The 17,699-nt window shown below is 39.3% G+C and overlaps 1 protein-coding gene and 1 long non-coding RNA gene across 13 annotated transcripts in view; both read right to left on the bottom strand.

The window, feature by feature from the left end:
- Positions 1-17,699, bottom strand: part of afdna (afadin, adherens junction formation factor a) — a 119,680-nt gene that overhangs the window by 86,367 nt on the left and 15,614 nt on the right. The gene's annotated exons all lie outside the window — the stretch shown is intronic.
- On the bottom strand, positions 554-15,851 carry LOC120725556. The gene is made up of 3 exons (XR_005694139.1): positions 15,841-15,851; positions 14,617-14,626; positions 554-1,003 (listed from the first exon to the last, which is right to left on the bottom strand). It is a non-coding gene; the product is annotated as an uncharacterized LOC120725556 (long non-coding RNA).

The following is a 17,699-nucleotide window of genomic DNA, read 5'->3' as shown; positions in this document are numbered from 1 at the left end:
AGGAGAATTACTTTCCCATTCCTTTAAATAGCCATGGGATGTGAGGCTTACACGGCATTATCCTTGATATCAAATATCTCACTGATACTTGCGGTTGCAGATGTAATATCAGAAATCCCATCCTCTCCTACTTTTCTTCCCCCACTTGAATAAAAGTTAAGGACACACCCTCAAGCAAGCTCTCGATAAGTGTAAGAATAAAGCTCAGTAATAAATCTTTAGGACCTGTTTTGATGGTGCACTTAAATTTAAGAACATTTTAACAACTTGTTTTCAGGGATAAACGCGACATGCTGTATATATGGGCCGTTTCGTAGGTCCATCAAAGGAGGAGAACAAGATGTCCAAAAAGCAAAGCCGTGGGTCACATGAAGAGATAAATCCTCATTTAACTGCTGAGCTGAAGGGCAGAGCAAAAGATTAAGCAAAAGTGCCAGAAACGCACCACTTGTTATTCCAAATGTGTGGAGAGAAACAGAGTAACTCAGAATAACTACGCTGTAAATATGAGTGTTTCCACACACTTGCATCTCACTTAGGTGGGCTGCCTGGGTATATTTTGCAATTTGTATTTATTGTATATATTTAGATTTCTTAGCATCAGTGCTAGTATTAGTTTTCTCTATTAAAATGTAGGGAAATATTTGTCAGGGTCAGTTATTACAATGTAAACAGCTAATCAGTAGCCACGTAAACATTTAAGTCTCCCTAAGCTTAATGTGCAAGGATTAGAACCGAAGACATTTCCAAAATGTTTTTATTTTAGTTAGCTTTTTATTCTTCTTTGCTACTACAACTACTTTTATTTCAAGTCATCTATAACAAGCTAGCCATTCCTGTGTCCCATTACTTCACATCCATGAAAACAATCAGCTGGTTCTCCAGTGAGTCTCTCCTCCCAGTCAGATGGACTCCAGCTCCCCAGTCACAAGCTGCAGCAATCAACATTTATTCTTCTGCTTTGGAAATCCAATGCAAGCTAGACAGCTACTCTGACAAGAGCCTGTGTTAGGCAGGTTGGAAATCTATTGGAAATATTCACTGTACAGTGATTCTGGAATAACTTCTCTACAAAACAAAAACATTCATTTTTGTCAAACATCAAATATAACTGGGTAGTTTAGAAGTGTGTTGGGAGGTAGCATTTAAGAAATTTGGAATAAAGTATAAAGAGACATAAACCACATGCTGACTCAGTTATGTAGACATCACAAGTCTCAAGAAACACTCTACCAATGTCTACACAAATGCCTTCCTCCAATCGAAAAGCAGCAGTGAAATGGCTTATTTCAAGGCAGGAATTCGGCACGTAGAGCACCACCATTTGATTATGTAATGCAGGACTGTTGTTGATTTACTGCTGGCCTCTAACTTTAGAGAGAAACACACAAGACCCATGAGGACCCCTGTTGGGATTAAACTTTCTGACCAATCAGGTGATGGACACTTAAAAAAAAAAAGTTCCATTTTCAAAATACTAATAAATCAAAGCTGAAAGCATTAAACTGGAATGACTGTACTGTTGTAGAATTTCCTGCAGAGCAAAAACAAACTGAACCACCAGGAAAAACAAAGCCGTGCAGCTGAGGTTTGTTGTCCTGAATGAATGACTAAAAGCACACATTTCCTCTGTGGCTGCGAAGAAAGGCCTCTTTGTTTCAGGTGAGTTTCTGCTTCAGTATCGGGCTGCCCAGCCTCCATCCCCCATCCATCCTGCCCACCCAGTCATTCTGACTGAGTAAAGCATTGTGGGAAGGTATGGCATAAATTTTCTGGACTCGTGCAGTGATGTCTGGCCACAAATCAGACCTGCTCAGCGCCTCAACGCCTCCATCAGCAGCCCAAAAGAACCCCAAAAAAAACCCAAAACAACCTGACAAGATAATCATAAAAATGTTTTTTCCTTTGCTTTTGCAATTTTTACTGCAAAGTTCTCATTTGACTTTGCTGTAAATGTAAAAGGTGTGCTTGATTTGCTATGTACAGGGCTTTCACTCTTCCCTAAAAAAAATTTTTTTTAAACTCATTTACCTCAAATGATAGAAAGAGTTTGGTCAACAAAGCTATCTAGAGCAAGGTCTACATAGGTGGGCCCTTCAAAGTGTCATTGTTACTGATGTCCTTGTGAGGTGGGCTTTTTGGCTAAAAACGTTTGCTAATCAGGATCTAGCTCTCTACCAACAGCTCTTTGCTTTACTTATTTAATCACTGAAATTATCATTGGAATGAAGGAAATTCCCTGCAAAAATGTTTGGTTCTGTCAAGCAGTCCTCACATGATGAGGCTCACATGGCAACTACTGTAGCAAACAGCTATGTTTCACACATTTTAACATCCAAATTAAGGGCTGTTCATGGTGACTGGTTTACTATTCATTCAAAAGAAAGAAAAAATAATATGGGGGTTAAAAAACAAAAAAAAAAAAAAAAAACATTTCTCTTACCGAAGTTAAGTCTTTTTAAACTGGTAATCAAACAATATTGGAAATGTTGCTGAACTCTGTGACACCTTGCACAACATGCCAAACAAACAGGTTATATCATTAGATCACTGAGCTTGGCTAACTTAGGAGCAGAACCTTGCCTTCTATGCACGTTAAATTCCACACGCCTTAGCAGACTGATAGGTTGGACTGTCTATCTGCCTACCTACCTGTATTATACTGCTAAAGTGACGCCAATCCACTAGCATACGTCTGGCATTCATCACCTGGTCAGACACCCTCAAACAGTCCTGTGACAGTCTGCCTGCTACCCGTTCAGATGCAGCACTCATTTAAAGTTTCTCTCAGGGGCTATGTTTGTTTTGCTTGGCATTGTGTTATTATCCAATGTCTTCCAACAGCTGACACACTTGGCACTTAAACTGCAACAACAATATATGGTTGTCACCAAAATCTCACAGCGTACCTGGACTTGCCTCGACACACCATTTGTGAACCAACGTGAACTATGGAAACTGACTTGTCTATATTTTAGGAATGGGCACTATTCTATATTCCATATAAGACGTGTGGCCTGCTAGGATTACCTGCCATAGCTTGAACTGGACTTTTTTTTTTTTTTTTTTTTTTTTTAAGTTCCAACACAAGACTTTCTGATGATTCCTGTCTGCTTATTTTTTGTGCAGCAACATCTAATCTCACCAGCAGGAGAAAGAGAGCAGTCATCAGTTGTACCGTTCATCAGACAGAAGCCATAAAAAAAAAAATTAAAAAAAAGGGCGTAACCTTAAGATGCACAACTTTAAGATCATCCTCCAACTGATGTGACATATGTATTCAAACATGATCTTAGTGTGATTTAATGCAAGATTAAAATCATCTTAACACACCAGAAATTAGTAAATACAAAAATGACAAAACAAATTAAAAGCAACAGCGTGACGAGTGCAGTGCAATTATGTTGGTGTGCAGTTGGAAAAACTGCTGAGGCAAAGCGCAAAAAGCATGAACAAAGCTTAATTTGCTATAAAAGACTTTTCACAATAGACTAAAAAAAAAAAAAAATTTTTAAAAAAAGGGGGGAGAAGATGGAAAAACGGACCCATTTTCGTCATAAAGAAGGTGAAAATTGGGCATAAATGCTTTCTGCTAATATGACCCTACATAAAATCAAAGTGGATTCTTTCTGCATTTGTAAACAGAACCTATTGTTAAGAGAATTTATTGCATTTTGATATTCTTTTGGCACTAAATTACTCAAACCTCAACACAATGAAAGCTGGCCTGCATGTGTGCTATAAAAACAACAACATGGGTTTCTGTCCTATCACTCTAAACTCTGGTGGAAACATTTAAAGCAAGACTCAGAAACTAACTGGATAATGAGAGGAAGCATTCACTTCTGCTCCATTTACTGATATTTTTGCTCTCATTCACAGTAACTATAAAGGAGGAGAGAGAAAGAGGAGAGGAGGTAGAACAGAGACTCCAGAAACAGCCAGAAAGGTCACACATGCTCTTCGCTGTGTTCGTGTGCTCGCTGTGTATGTATAAGAAAGATCAATAAGAGTCTGCAGCAGTTTACAGGGGGGCTGATTAAACACTGTACCTTGTGATCAGGGCTATGAAGTTACACGCAAACACACATACATGTGCACACACAAACGTGAATGTGTGACCTTAACAGGAATTTCTGAAGGTCCCAGCGTGCAGAGAATAGAGAAGCACTCTTAAGAATCCAGCGTTCAAACACACAGAGCACACAACACGCTGACAAACACACTTGGGATGAGGCGCTGAATTATGCAGGTCCGCCCACATCTCACTCTCACAGCCTTGGAGTGACTTTGGTGCAGAGCAGGAGGGAGGAAGTGGCGACAAACTATCAGGGTGACCAACAGACCAAAACAGTCTGACCGTGCAGATCGAGCTGAACGGTAAACAACCTGATAAACCAACAGAGACTGCCTGAGAATCCCATGAACTATATTTTAGCCAATCCAGGATGTATTCATCCAGCCAAAATTACACCCAAAGTGCCCACATCTTTTAGCACAGGAAGTTATTTTTGTCCATTTTCCACCATATCTAAAATCATGGAAAGATTAAGGGAAATTAGGCCAAACAAGAAAAACTTTATTGCACATTTCACACACACAAAGCATGAGCTGCCACAGTGCGCAGCCTCAACTTTACAGAAAGCAAGAAAATTAGTTTTAACAGTATTGGTAGAAACCCAGGAAATAACCAGTCTGATCCAAGTAACCTGAGGGGGTTGAGAGCTTTAATGGTGTATGATCATGTCAAGAGAGGTCAGAAACCATGGTGTGGAGGTATGTGCTGGAACTTCATGTCGGCCTGGGTCCTTTAGGTGCAAACTAGGGGTGGGGGGGGGAATCGATTCTGTGTAGTATCGTGATATTTTGTTTGCTAATAATGTATCTATACAGGGACAGCAGAAATCGATATTTTGTTACAAAAAAGGTTTTTGTGCTCTGACTTCAGAGCATGTTGATCCTTTTTCTGAGCAAGAATCCTGACATTCCTTCACTGTCCAAATATGTTTAACTTTTTTATGGCAGCAATAAACATGACAGTTTACTTAATTAAAATAAAACATGTCTTAAATTAAAATAAGTTTAAAACTTTTATTTAATGTAAAATTATATTTTTTTTAATTTACTTTCAAATTCTTCAGTTGCTGAAGGGGCTGCATAGTTTTCATAAATTGCATAGTTCAGAATAGCTATAATTGTACCAGATGGTTGCATTCAGTTAAGTTGGACTAGACTGTAATACAAACCGTTCAGTTTGTCAACAATAAAACTGACTGAAATGAGAGAAAGACTGAGTGCGAGACTTTGATATTAGATAAAATGAATATTGATAAAGTTTACCTTTATGTACAGAATCTGAATATCGCAAAATATTTTAAAAAATTGCAATAATATCGTATCGTGCGTTAAGTATTGTGATAATATCGTATCGTGGGATGTTTGGTGATTCCCACCTCTAGTGCAAACTAGATGTGTTCCTGGTGACCAATTATTACAGTCAATTAAATAGGAGAGGGGGGGGGGGGGGGGGAATTGTGAGAAATTTTGACAGTTTTTCCAGTCTAATAGAAAAGGTTAAACTTTACCCACCCATTTAGGAGTCAGTGAAAACTGATAACCATATTCTTCAGATGATGCTGAATGTGTTTTGAAACATCTATAACCTAACACACTCTCGCACACAAACACATACACACACTACATCTGTAACGTCAGTAGTGCTAACACAGCAGCCCTTTTTCCTCCTTGCAGGCCTGTGCAGAATGTGGTTACACACTGATCCAGCTGAGTGAGTGGTTGCCAATTTACTCTGAGACAACCAATCATTTTCTACACCATAATAGTGTATAGGAGTACTGGTAGGCAAGGCTTTCATATTTCTTTCCACCTTGCTTGTTTACGACTACAGCTGCAGTCCCGACTAGTGGGAGGTGGCTGCTTAGCACCTTAGACCGTGCATGGGTAAAAAGTCAGCACTGCCATTTCACTCGATCTCAACTGACTGCAACCCCATTCAACACATTTCTTTACTTTGATTGTTTTGTGTCCTCACTTTCCCAAACAAAAAGTTTGCATTCAGTGTTGCTCAATTTATAAAAGTGAGTTCATCTATGCCAGTATGACCTCCTGAGGAAGTATTGGTGGCTTCCACAGGGGGCCTCAATACTTGCCTTAGGAGCAACAGTTAAGTTGAATTGTGCATTAATTAAGCGTAACTAATTAGTACAACTGAGTGTTTTTGGTGCTGACTGGGAAGATAACACTCAATTTACTAAAAAAGTTCATAGTCCTTGAGTTACATTCCCTTATTGGAATGTAACTTTTGTAAATTATCTACTGTATATCCAGGCCCTCAAAAACAATTAAATGCAGTGTAATTTAGCCCTCATAGCCCTGTTACACTGGGACCAGTAATATCTGGTTTAAGATTTTTAATAACCACAGAGGTCGTCCTAATTGCTTAATACTGGTGGAATCTCCCAAGCCAATTACCTCCATAGTGAAAAAAATTAAACAAAAATTAACTCGAGGTCATTTAAGTATTAATGGTTTTCATGTGACTCTGCAATTTAGCAAAAAATGGGACATACTACATACAAGGTAGAGGTGGGAATCATCATACATCCCACGATACGATATTATTGCAATATTTAACTCACGATACGATATTATTGCAATTTTTTAAAATATTTTGCGATATTCAGATTCTGTACATAAAGGTAAACGTTATCAATATTCATTTTATCTAATATCAAAGTCTCGCACTCAGTCTTTCTCTCATTTCAGTCAGTTTTATTGTTGACAAACTGAACGGTTTGTATTACAGTCTAGTCCAACTTAACTGAATGCAACCATCTGGTACAATTATAGCTATTCTGAACTATGCAATATGAAAACTATGCAGCCCATTCAGCAACTGAAGAATTTGAAAGTAAATTAAAACAAAATATAATTTTACATTAAATAAAAACGTTTTAAACTTAATTAAAATAAAACATGTCTTAAATTAAAAATAAGTAAACTGTCATGTTTATTGCTGCCAAAAAAAAGTTAAACACATTTGGACAGTGAAGGAATGTCAGGATTCTTGCTCAGAAAAAGGATCAACATGCTCTGAAGTCAGAGCATGTTCCAGTCCACAAAAACTTTTTTTTGTAACAAAATATCGATTTCTGCTGTCCCTGTATAGATACATTATTAGCAAACAAAATATCACGATACTACACAGTATCGATTTTTTTCCCCCACCCCTAATACAAGGATTGCTTTCCCTGTGGCTTGGTTTTAGGATTTATAATGGCTTGATAGAAAATTTGACAGCATACCGTGTTCAAATTCCAGACATTCGTTTAGAAAGTCAGCATGAAGACATATTTGGCGAGGAAGCAAACTTGCAGCCAGGCTGGAAAGCCTAAATGAAATACAGACTTTGTTACCGACAAAACAACTTAAGGTCTAGCAGAGCTTTCAGCGGGCTGCTCGGTTGTCATGTCAGGTTGAAGATGTTTTCAGAACTTCAGCTCAAAACAGCAGGTTGTCAGACTTCAAAGTAAAAAAGAGAAAACTTTAAGGAGAAAGTCATCCATCTGGTGGAGACTGAAGACAGCTTAAACTTCTGGGAGAAGGCAGCAAATGGACTTGAGCTAGAGATGTATTCCAAGGTAAAGAGTAAGCTGTCAAGATTTTTTTTTAAGTAAAAGCTATTTTTATTTATCGATTAATATGCTCTTAGTTTTCAACTGAGTAAATGTGACTTGTTAAAATGTTAGTGGTAATCACAGAATTGAAGAAATTCAAGGTGACAGTTGCTTAACTATCTCAAATCCGTAAATGTGCACACACTTTTGAACTGTTGATTCATTTTCTGACGATCAGCTATTCGTAGAACGAACTGGAAGATTTTACTCATCCAAACTCATCCTTAAGGCTACTTTTGGCACAGCAGGAGAACAGGTTAGAATACAAATCTGCTGCAGAGGTGATGAAAATCTATTTCATGACCTTTCAAACTACAGACCGATCTCTAAGCTTTCGTTCTTGTCCAAGATCCTGGAGAGACTAGTTCTCTCCCAGCTCCAGGCGTACTTGGACACGAACAATATTGCTGAGAAATTTCAATCTGCCTTTAAGCCATTGCATAGCACTGAAACAGCGTTGGTTAGAGTTCTTAATGATATTCTTGTAATCACTGATACTGGACGCTCTATGGTCCTAGTTTTACTGGACCTCTCTTCGGCCTTTCATATGGTGGACCATAACATTTTATTACTAAGACTTGAGCACACTGTGGGTATTGGAGGCACTGCCCTTGACTGGTTTAAATCATACCTCGCTGATAGATCCTTATCAGTTCACTTAGGCACCTTCTCCTCTTCCTCCGCTCCGGTCTGTTGTGGTGTGCCTCAAGGATCAGTTTTAGGCCCTATTCTCTTCTCATTGTATTTGCTCCCTCTAGGCGCAATCTTTGAAAAATACAATATCGCCTTCCACTGTTATGCCGATGACATACAGATCTATATTGAACTTACTGACGACCTAGCTGTGTCCCTGCACCACTTTCAAGAATGCATGCGGGAGGTCAAAGAATGGTTCCTGAGTAATTCCCTCGTTTTAAATGATAAGAAGACAGATTGTGGTGTTCAACAGTAAAATCCCTCGTGCCCAACTCTGTGCTGCCCTGGGTTCCTTTGCTAGCTTTTCTTGTGACTATGTCAGTAACTTGGGTGTACTGCTGGATAGCTCGCTCAAACTCGATAAGCAAGTGTCTGCTGTAGTGAGATCTAGCTTCCACCAACTGCGCCTTATCTCTAAGGCTAGGCATTATGTTCCGCATGAGGACCTGGAGAGGCTTATTCACGCTTTTGTGACCTCCAGGTTGGATTATTGTAACTCTTTGTACTATGGTCTTCCCTCTTCTCTTCTTCTTAGACTGCAAACAGTCCAAAATGCAGCAGCCCGCCTTTTGACTGACCATATTCAATTTAAAATATTACTCCTTACTTTCAAAACTATTAATAAATTAGCGCCAAGTTATCTTAGTGAACTTCTCAAACCACATACTCCTGCTAAAAACACTTAGATCTGCCACTCAACTACTTCTGACCCAACCCAGATCTCGACTGAAGTCCCGGGGTGACTGTGCGTTTGCTCTGGCTGCCCCGGTACTGTGGAATACCCTTCCTCTCGACCTCCACGCATCTGATTCCATTGGACTGTTCAAATCACGATTAAAAACCCACTTATTCAATCTTGCCTTTCCCTCTAGTTAATATTTCTTTTATGATTTTATATCATGCACTTTTATGCTCATTTAAATCCTTGTTTGCTCTGTACCTGTTGCTTTCCTATGTATCAGTGACAGTTATCTGCTTGCATACTTAGTACTTGCTTTGGTCCTATTTCTATTATCCTCCTCCTATACTCCATCTTACTTGTTAAGCACCTTGGCATACCCTTGGTTTTTAAGTGTGCTTTATAAATAAAGTTTATTATTATTATTATTTCTGTAACAGCCCAGTACATTACGTTTACAATATTTTTGTAGATATTCTGGTCAGGTTGCTTTTCAGTAACCTTTCTCTGAGTAGTGTCAATAGCATACCAGTTCCATATGAAACCAGTTAGAGCTGCCTCTGAAACAAGCTTCCCTGAACAGTAGCCAGCTGCCGAAGGAACCCAACACCAACAAGCTACTGAACGCCTCCTGGGTAACCTCCTAGGCGGGGTGTCGTATTCCCGCAGACCTGGTAGGTAGGCTGTGCCTACTTCTCAGGTGTCATGTGGACAAACAAAAGAGGGTGACAAAATATGCTACTGAGTATTATTACGTTTATAAGGTCATCAGAAATACGGCTGCTTTTCAGTTCAAGTAGAAGTAATTCAGTAAATTCAAAGGAAGCTCCCTGCTAACAGCAGCTTAAATTTTTAGTTCTGGAAAGCCTTTCAAAGAGCAAGTCTGGCAAAGTAAAAAGGTCACTTCTTTTCTTCCTCCTCATCATCCACTTGTGAGCTGCCCCCCATCCAGCAGCAACGCCCAGCACTGAGAAATGAAGCAAACTTTGATGTCTCAAAAAACTGCAGTTCCTCTAATGGCCACTTGAAGCTGTGAAGTTCATCAGTCCCATAGAGTCACATTAAAAAGGCCCCAATTATATCTATGTAATTAACTTGTTTACACCCAAATTTCTTTTTTTTCCCTCTGTAAACAATTTCTTACATTATAAAACCTATTTTATGGCTTTTTCATTTTTGTTTTAATAATTCTCCCCAGTGGATTTTTTTAGGGCTCAAAGTTGAGGTGCAACAGCTTTGACTGGCAAGTCTACTGATAGTGGGCCATTCTGAAGCAACTATGGAAGTAAGCATGTGTATTCTGCGCACAGCATAGGCACAGAGTCTGTGTAACCTTATTTGACAAGATCTCTGCATTTTCTGATATTTATGAATATTAAATATCTATTATGCTTGAGTACATTAACCAGCCAAAACCTATTAGGGCTTTTCAAAAGGTTCTCTAGACAGGAAAAATAAGAGACAACACAGACTTTGTACCAGGGAGCCTGCAAGAGTTTAATATTTAATGCTAATCTAACTGAACTGGGAATTTGCTATGTTGCATATCAGCTGACAATTTGAAAGATGACAATCAAATCAAAACAACAATCTTTTGATCAAGCATCAGAGAAAACTTCTTGTTTTGTTAGACCATAACTCCTAAAACCTGAAGATCTCAAGCTCAAAATGTCTGAAAATATTTTACAAGCCATTTTACAAGTTATCAGCAAATACTTGTCATTCTATGTGATAATTTAAAGCAATATATAGGAGATTTTTAAATAATAGGTTTTTCAGACAATGTTTTAGGGTTGTTGTAGCACAACATATGAAATCTAGTTAAAAGTTGTAAAATTTGTAATGCACCCTGAAGCTTTTCAAATCAAATCCAGGGTGTGTGTGTCTGATTTTAATTTGTTGGCACTTCAAACCCAACTATTATCAAAAATTACTGTGCAGAAGCCTTACATTTTATTCCAGCTGGCATTTAAAAAAAAAAAAAAGTCTTGATGAAAGTTGCAGATATCCTGAAACTAGTGCAACTGATGCCACAAGTATCCAAATTAGCACATGACATCATCTGGCCTTCACCAAAAATACAGTCCAAAGAGGAGACACCGCTCGCCTGAGCTTCGTTTCCACATGTGCAGGATTAACGGCCGGAGGACACTCCAAGCAGAAAAGCTCCACATATTTTCCTCTGCTTGTATAAAGTGGCTGGTACCGACAGTGTTATGTGGCAATCTCTGCCTCTGTGCAGTCGCAGCAGGCACTGCCTCCTTAGACAAACAACTGACCAGGAACAGAGGCCTCTCCCAGTCTACACACTCATACAAACACGCTCTCAGGCCACACATAAAAACATCTGGGAGAAAGGAAGTTAGAGATAAATACATTCTTCTCCAAGAATCCTCCCTAACCCTGAACTTCCAGGTACACACAAACACAATCTGGGCTTACTTCACCTGTGTGAGGCCAAGTCACACATTACCACTGTTCTGCTCTCTGTTTATAACTGTCAAAGCCAATCTTATGAAGCAGGGTGGACAGCTAAGATCAACAAATATGACCGGGTGGAGCAGGGTGTAGGGAAGTCCCCAACATACTGAGGACACCCACACAGTAATATTGTATTTCTGTTTAAATTCTCCACCAGGTTCTTCCAGGAAGAAGGTGGGGCTGAACTAAAACAGGGAGAGGACAGGGTGCAGCTCCACTGGGGGGTCCAATAACAACCCACAGATGAGAGGAATGGACGTAGGACATACACAGGGTCTCTGCAGCAAAGTCAGTATGTTAACTTAAGGCTGCAGCACATATTGCAAATCACAATTAAAGCTATGCTGAACCTAGAGTCACCGTTTTTAGTGGTTCAAAGGTAGCTGGATATACACATTTAAGAACAGCAAATGACAAAACAAGTCTTCTCAGGAATGCATTACTATGGTTTTACTTATTGCAGAAGCTACAGCAGTTTGTGTCTGCTTCTCATTGCCTCATATTTTTCTCTGTAGTAATTAAGAACAAATTAAAAAGGAAATAAATATGCTGAGTAAGACTGCAGGAAAATAAAACTGTTAGTATAGCTTTTTAAGTCTCAAGTGGTAAGAAAAGGGTGAGCAATCCTCTGTTATGCACCACAGTTACTACTATCGGGTAGGAGGTACCAGGAATAATCTTTGCAAACTTCTTTTATGCCAAGAAAGCTTTAATGCCTTCGAGTACAACTCTGTTGAACAAATCCAGACCATAGGAGGAGGTGTGTTGCTTGTATTCTGTGTTGCTTTGATTTCTGGTGATGACGTTACCACTTCAGAGCACTTTATTAGTAATGCATGTAATTGTAGCTGCAGTGTCTTTTTGTTTTGGCTGTGGCAGAATGGAGACTTTATCCTTTAACTAACTAGACAATGTTAACTTACTTGTCAACACATAACAGAGTGTTGAGCAGGTTATGTGTTCAGAGTTTCAGTTTAAAACTGACTTAGAGCAGCATGTTTTTCCCCTGACAGCACTCTCAAAAACTCTCTCCTGAAGGAATACACGCAAACTGTTGAGCCGTGCATTAGTAATAGTGCCAGAAGAAGTTATAGCCACAGTCACATGGCACCTTGCATAAGTTCAATTGATGATGCAAGACATTTATAAATATGCTCTATTAGGGCTGGGCGATATATCGAGTTTTTTTAAAAATATCGATATATTTTTATATGAGATATAAGATGTGACAATATCCTTTATATCGATATATACGTTATAATTATAGTTGTGGAGCCATAAGTTTGCCTCTCTTTCGTCCACTTTTGTCTCTATGCAACATTACTCCGCCTCACCTCTCCTTCACTGAACACAACTCCCCCTCCTCCCCCATAGCTTCACCTGCAGGCAGCGACAAGATGAACACGGCAAATCTCCGTTAACGAGTTACTGCGCATCGCTCCGTGCGTGGGGCTGGACGGCGTCAACGTGCTAACGAGCTAACCACGCTAACGAGCTAACCACGCTAACGCCATGCAGCCCACAGGGGCTGCACAGCCTAAAATCCTTTCATTTTCTCAAAAGTTGACAGCGCGCCTTATGTATGAATTCTGGTTGTGCTTGATGACCGCGAACCGATTTTATGTGGAACACAGCGCTCAGCAATCTGTCAAAAAATGTTTTAGTACAACTTTGGTAAGCTACGGAGCTGCACCGCTTGATGGATTGTCGGAGCATTGCGGCTACCGAGGAGCCTCGCGGAGTGATACGCACTGTGCTTCAACGTAATATTACCGTATTGTGTGTGTATAAGGACCATAAATGGCACCTGAAGCGGATTTCAAACTCCAGGCTGTCAGTCACGCAGTAGAAGTTGGGAACAGAGCAGCTGTGAAATCTTTGTTATTATGTTCAGCGTCTGTTAGTTTACATTTTGACTGCACAATTGTGAGCTTTTTGTTATGGACAAAAACAACAGTTTTCTTTTATTTATGGAGCATTATTATTTAATAAATGCTCATAATTTATTTTTGAGTAGTTTTTTTCATGTACATCTATGCTGTATGTTAATAAAAGTGCCTGTGTGACATCTGGGACACAGCTTTAACTAAGAACTCTCTTTTTGTTCTTACTTTAAGGCTTTAAAAAAAAAAAAATATCGAGATATATATCTTATATCGCCATCCAGCTAAAAAATATCGAGATATGAATTTTGGGTCATATCGCCCAGCCCTATGCTTGGTCCCAATCTGTTGCCAGGTAAGCTTTAATTCTAAATAATACAACACAAGAGTTCATAACCAGTAACATTATTCAAATCCTTTCACCAAAAACCAATGTGGATAGATGTTTTAGCTGCTGTCATAGACCAGTGGTTTGTTTCAAACGGAAATAGAATTGATTTAAGAAGCTGAAATGAAAGCTGTCTGCAGGGGATAAGCAGTTAGATCTTCAGCTACCCTCTTTCTAGTGATAGGGGTTCAAGTTTTAAGCTTTTATGTGCAGCTTTGATGTTACAGATAAACAGCAGCACTGAGAGCAGAGTGTCCTAAAATATGCTAACATATTTTCTGCTAGCATTGTTTTCCTTGCCTCATTTGCAAGATCTCTATCACCTGTTCTTCTTATAACCTCTCTGACCAAAGTTGGATTGCTTTAAATCAGTCCAGTTGATGGACATCAAAGCCCAGGTTTATTTGAGCACAAACAGATCATAAAGCAGAAAGCTCAGGCTAACAAAGAAAGTTGATAGAAATCATCATGATACTCATTTTGGGATGATGTCCTACAAAAACCCTGATTCTTTACGCAAGTAGGGCTGCTCGATTATGGCAAAAATGATAATCACGATTATTTTCACTGAAATTGAGATCTCGATTATTTGACGATATTTATTTAACAATAACAGTGTATTGAATAATGACTTTAAAGATTGTCAAAAAATAATATAAAATAGTGTGCAAATACTGATAACAGTGCAAATGTTTGCAATATAAAAAATAAATGAAAAATGTAAACATCTATGTTTAGTGAACTTTGCAGTGTTGCTCTGTGGTGCAGCTACAACACTGTAGCAAAGTTTACACACGTCTGACTCTGCGAACCCATAATGTTTCCACACCACTGAAGTTTTAGGTTTTCTTTGGTCTTTTCTCGTGTGTTATGAATAAATTTTCTTTTTTTCGGTACCGGTACTAGTTTTATTTTGTTGTATTTATCCGCGACACCTTAAAGGCCGGTCCATGAAAATATTGTCGGGCATAAACCGGTCCCTGGCGCAAAAAAGGTTGGGGACCGCTGCTCTTAATTGTTGCGACACGTGTTCGAAATGCAGAGAGGTGCGCTCGATTTGCCACACAGAGCAGCGCGAGAGTAAAGCACGAGGGAGGGGCTAATAATCGGCTCAGTCATTTTTAATGATCGTTGAAAGCCCCAGATCGTAATCGTGATTAAAATTCGATTAATTGAGCAGCCCTATACACAAGTACTGTACAAATTACTAATGTCATGTCTTCCCTAACCTCAGGAATTTGTAAATCAACTTCCTTAAAAATCATACCCTGCTTGTTAAGGTCAGCATGAGTTAAACATTAATGGGTTTTTTTTTTATCTCGCTGCAGTGGACCCACGTAGTAAACACAACAGTGACACATTAACACCTTGTAAAATTGATACGGTGATAGTTGGCAAACAAAAATTAGATACACATGCAGCAGAGTGTAAAATTAGCACTTAGAGTCGTGCTTCTGGACAGATGAGTGTAAAGGCAAGTACTCACTGCTTCTTTAGAGTTTGTTTGGGTTTTTTCCACCTAGCAGGTAAGGTAGTTTGGCTCTTTAACTTCAACTTTCAATTACAATTTTGGTTTCCAACTAGTATAAAAGTAAAATAACTAGAGGCAAAACAGCTATTGTGGTGTATTCGTATCCATCTAGAGCAGTGATGTCAAATTCATTATACATCCACCATACTTTGATCTTAAGGTCCTTTTACTTTTTCTTTTTAGCTCAAGATTTAAGAAAACAATTACAGTGATGATGCTTGCCATAACTAAAATGTCCATTCTTTTAAGTGGTCCGCTATACTCACTGGGTAACTGTCACCCATTAATTACAGCTGGATTGTGAAAACCATGGCAACTGAAACTGATGAGAGTAATGAGACTGAACCATAATAGTAAATCTGCATGTCATTAAATGAGGTGACACTGAATAGCTGTGCAAAATAATGGAAAAACTGCAGTCTGACTTGACAATAAGACAGCTTTAACAGTGCATTTCTCCCCCTAATAAAACTTTGACCAAACACACCCCAGTCACTGACGCTCAGCTTCTTAAAGCTTAGAGCCCATGCAGACCGAAGTAAAACCATCATCACCAGCGATGTCCCGTCGAGCCACCAGCAGCTCTGCTGTCGTGAGTTTGTTATGTAGACACTTCTCACAGACCGGCGACGCCAAACCAGCAAACATTTCAACACAATGAGAAAATGCACCAAATATTTTGTGGTCCCGCTTTTACGAGTTGTGGAATTTCACTTGTGTGCTTATGTTCGTCACAGATGTGCGCATGTTTGTGTGTCCGTTTTAGTAATTAAGTTCAAGTAATCCAAAAGAATCACAACCTAATGCAGCCGTTATCCCACGGCTGTTTTGACCATTAGACCCATTAAGACGAGTGTTTTTAATCATGTTATTTTCCAGAAGGTCTTGTTTTTCCCATAAGAATTCTTTGTATTTTCTGTCACATACATATATTTTGTGGAGTTTTCTGGCTCAGATTGTGCTTTTGAGGGACAACAACTCACATGATTTGACACAAATCTATTCATCTTATTTCTTCAAATCTCTTAAACAAAAATGCCATCTGTAAAAATGCCTTTGAGCAGATAGAAACCAAAAGTCTTACCTTAGGTTTTATTACAGGGCCAATCATTTTCTTTTGACTTTGGCCAAGATCCACCTTGTTGATGGGGCAGGAAAACCCCTGTGTTACCACAGTAAATTACATTTAATTTCATTTAAACAACTAAGAGCAGTTAAAGTGGACTTTCAATGCTTTTTCCTTATGTTCTTTCATTGATAATAATGCTGGAATTGTGGCTGTTCATTTTAAACATGGCCATAATTTCAGGGAGTCTTCATAACCACTAAAGACTCTTTCCTGAAACTTGTATGAGTAAATATAATGTAAAATGTAAACAGCAAAGTGTACTGCAGCTTCTTTCCAACATTTTTATGACTTACTGAACGAACATAAATAAAATTATTGGGATTGCACTCCCTTTAAATCTACTAAATCTTCTGTCTGTGTAGCAGTCTGTCCTGGGGTATCTTGTGTTAAATTCTTCCACATCCTGTAAAAAAGTCAGACTGCTGATATTTTAGATTTCAAAAGCACAAAACTCCTACTCTAATGTAGCAGTGAGGAAAAATGGGAAACGGCACAAGACTGATTAATTTCTGCTTTAAGTAAGCAGGTTTTATTTTCTGCGCTATAACTGCTACCATCTGACCACAAGTAAACTGCCAACACGTGGCAAACAATGGGTTTTACTCCTGATTACTCCCAGTGATTACACACACACACTGCTCCTCCTTGTTTTCCCTCCTTGTGGGCCACGAATTAGACATTGATCTGCTGCAAAGCACCATGGGAAGCTGGTCGCAAGCGGTTCTAAACAGTGAGTGACTGAATTGGTGATTGCTGTCTGATCCTGCGAGGTCAATGGGGAGTTACCTCCTGTGCGACTGGCCCACATGGATGTGCACGAGGGGCTGACTGACAGGTGGGACAGCATATCCGGAGGCTGGGGGGGGGGGGGGGGGACAACACAAACCAATGGAGATGGGAGGAGAGGGGGAAGAAGAAAAAAAAAGCATGGGAGGAGGTGAGCCAGGCCTCTGAGGGGATTAACATGGTCTGACAGGCTGACTGGGACAAACACACACACAGAGCTTTGAGGGCGGGCTGCTCTGCTGAGCACACACAATACACTGCTTGTTTTAGAACAAGAGGAAAGAGAGAAAAGATAGATAAGAAGTAGGGGCCAAATCACCGCGAAGGAATGTGAGAGAGCAAAGAGAGTGAGATTATGAACCACAGGTGTTTCCCAACAAATGTCCTGCTGCTGTCCTAATGCATATTCCATAACTCTTCCACAACTCT

Source organism: Simochromis diagramma, unplaced genomic scaffold, assembly GCF_900408965.1.
Source record: "Simochromis diagramma unplaced genomic scaffold, fSimDia1.1 OVJJ01000802.1, whole genome shotgun sequence".
In the NCBI taxonomy this organism is placed as follows: Eukaryota; Metazoa; Chordata; class Actinopteri; order Cichliformes; family Cichlidae; genus Simochromis; species Simochromis diagramma.
Note: the sequence above shows the minus strand (reverse complement) of the source record. Positions and strands in the feature narration are given on the sequence as shown.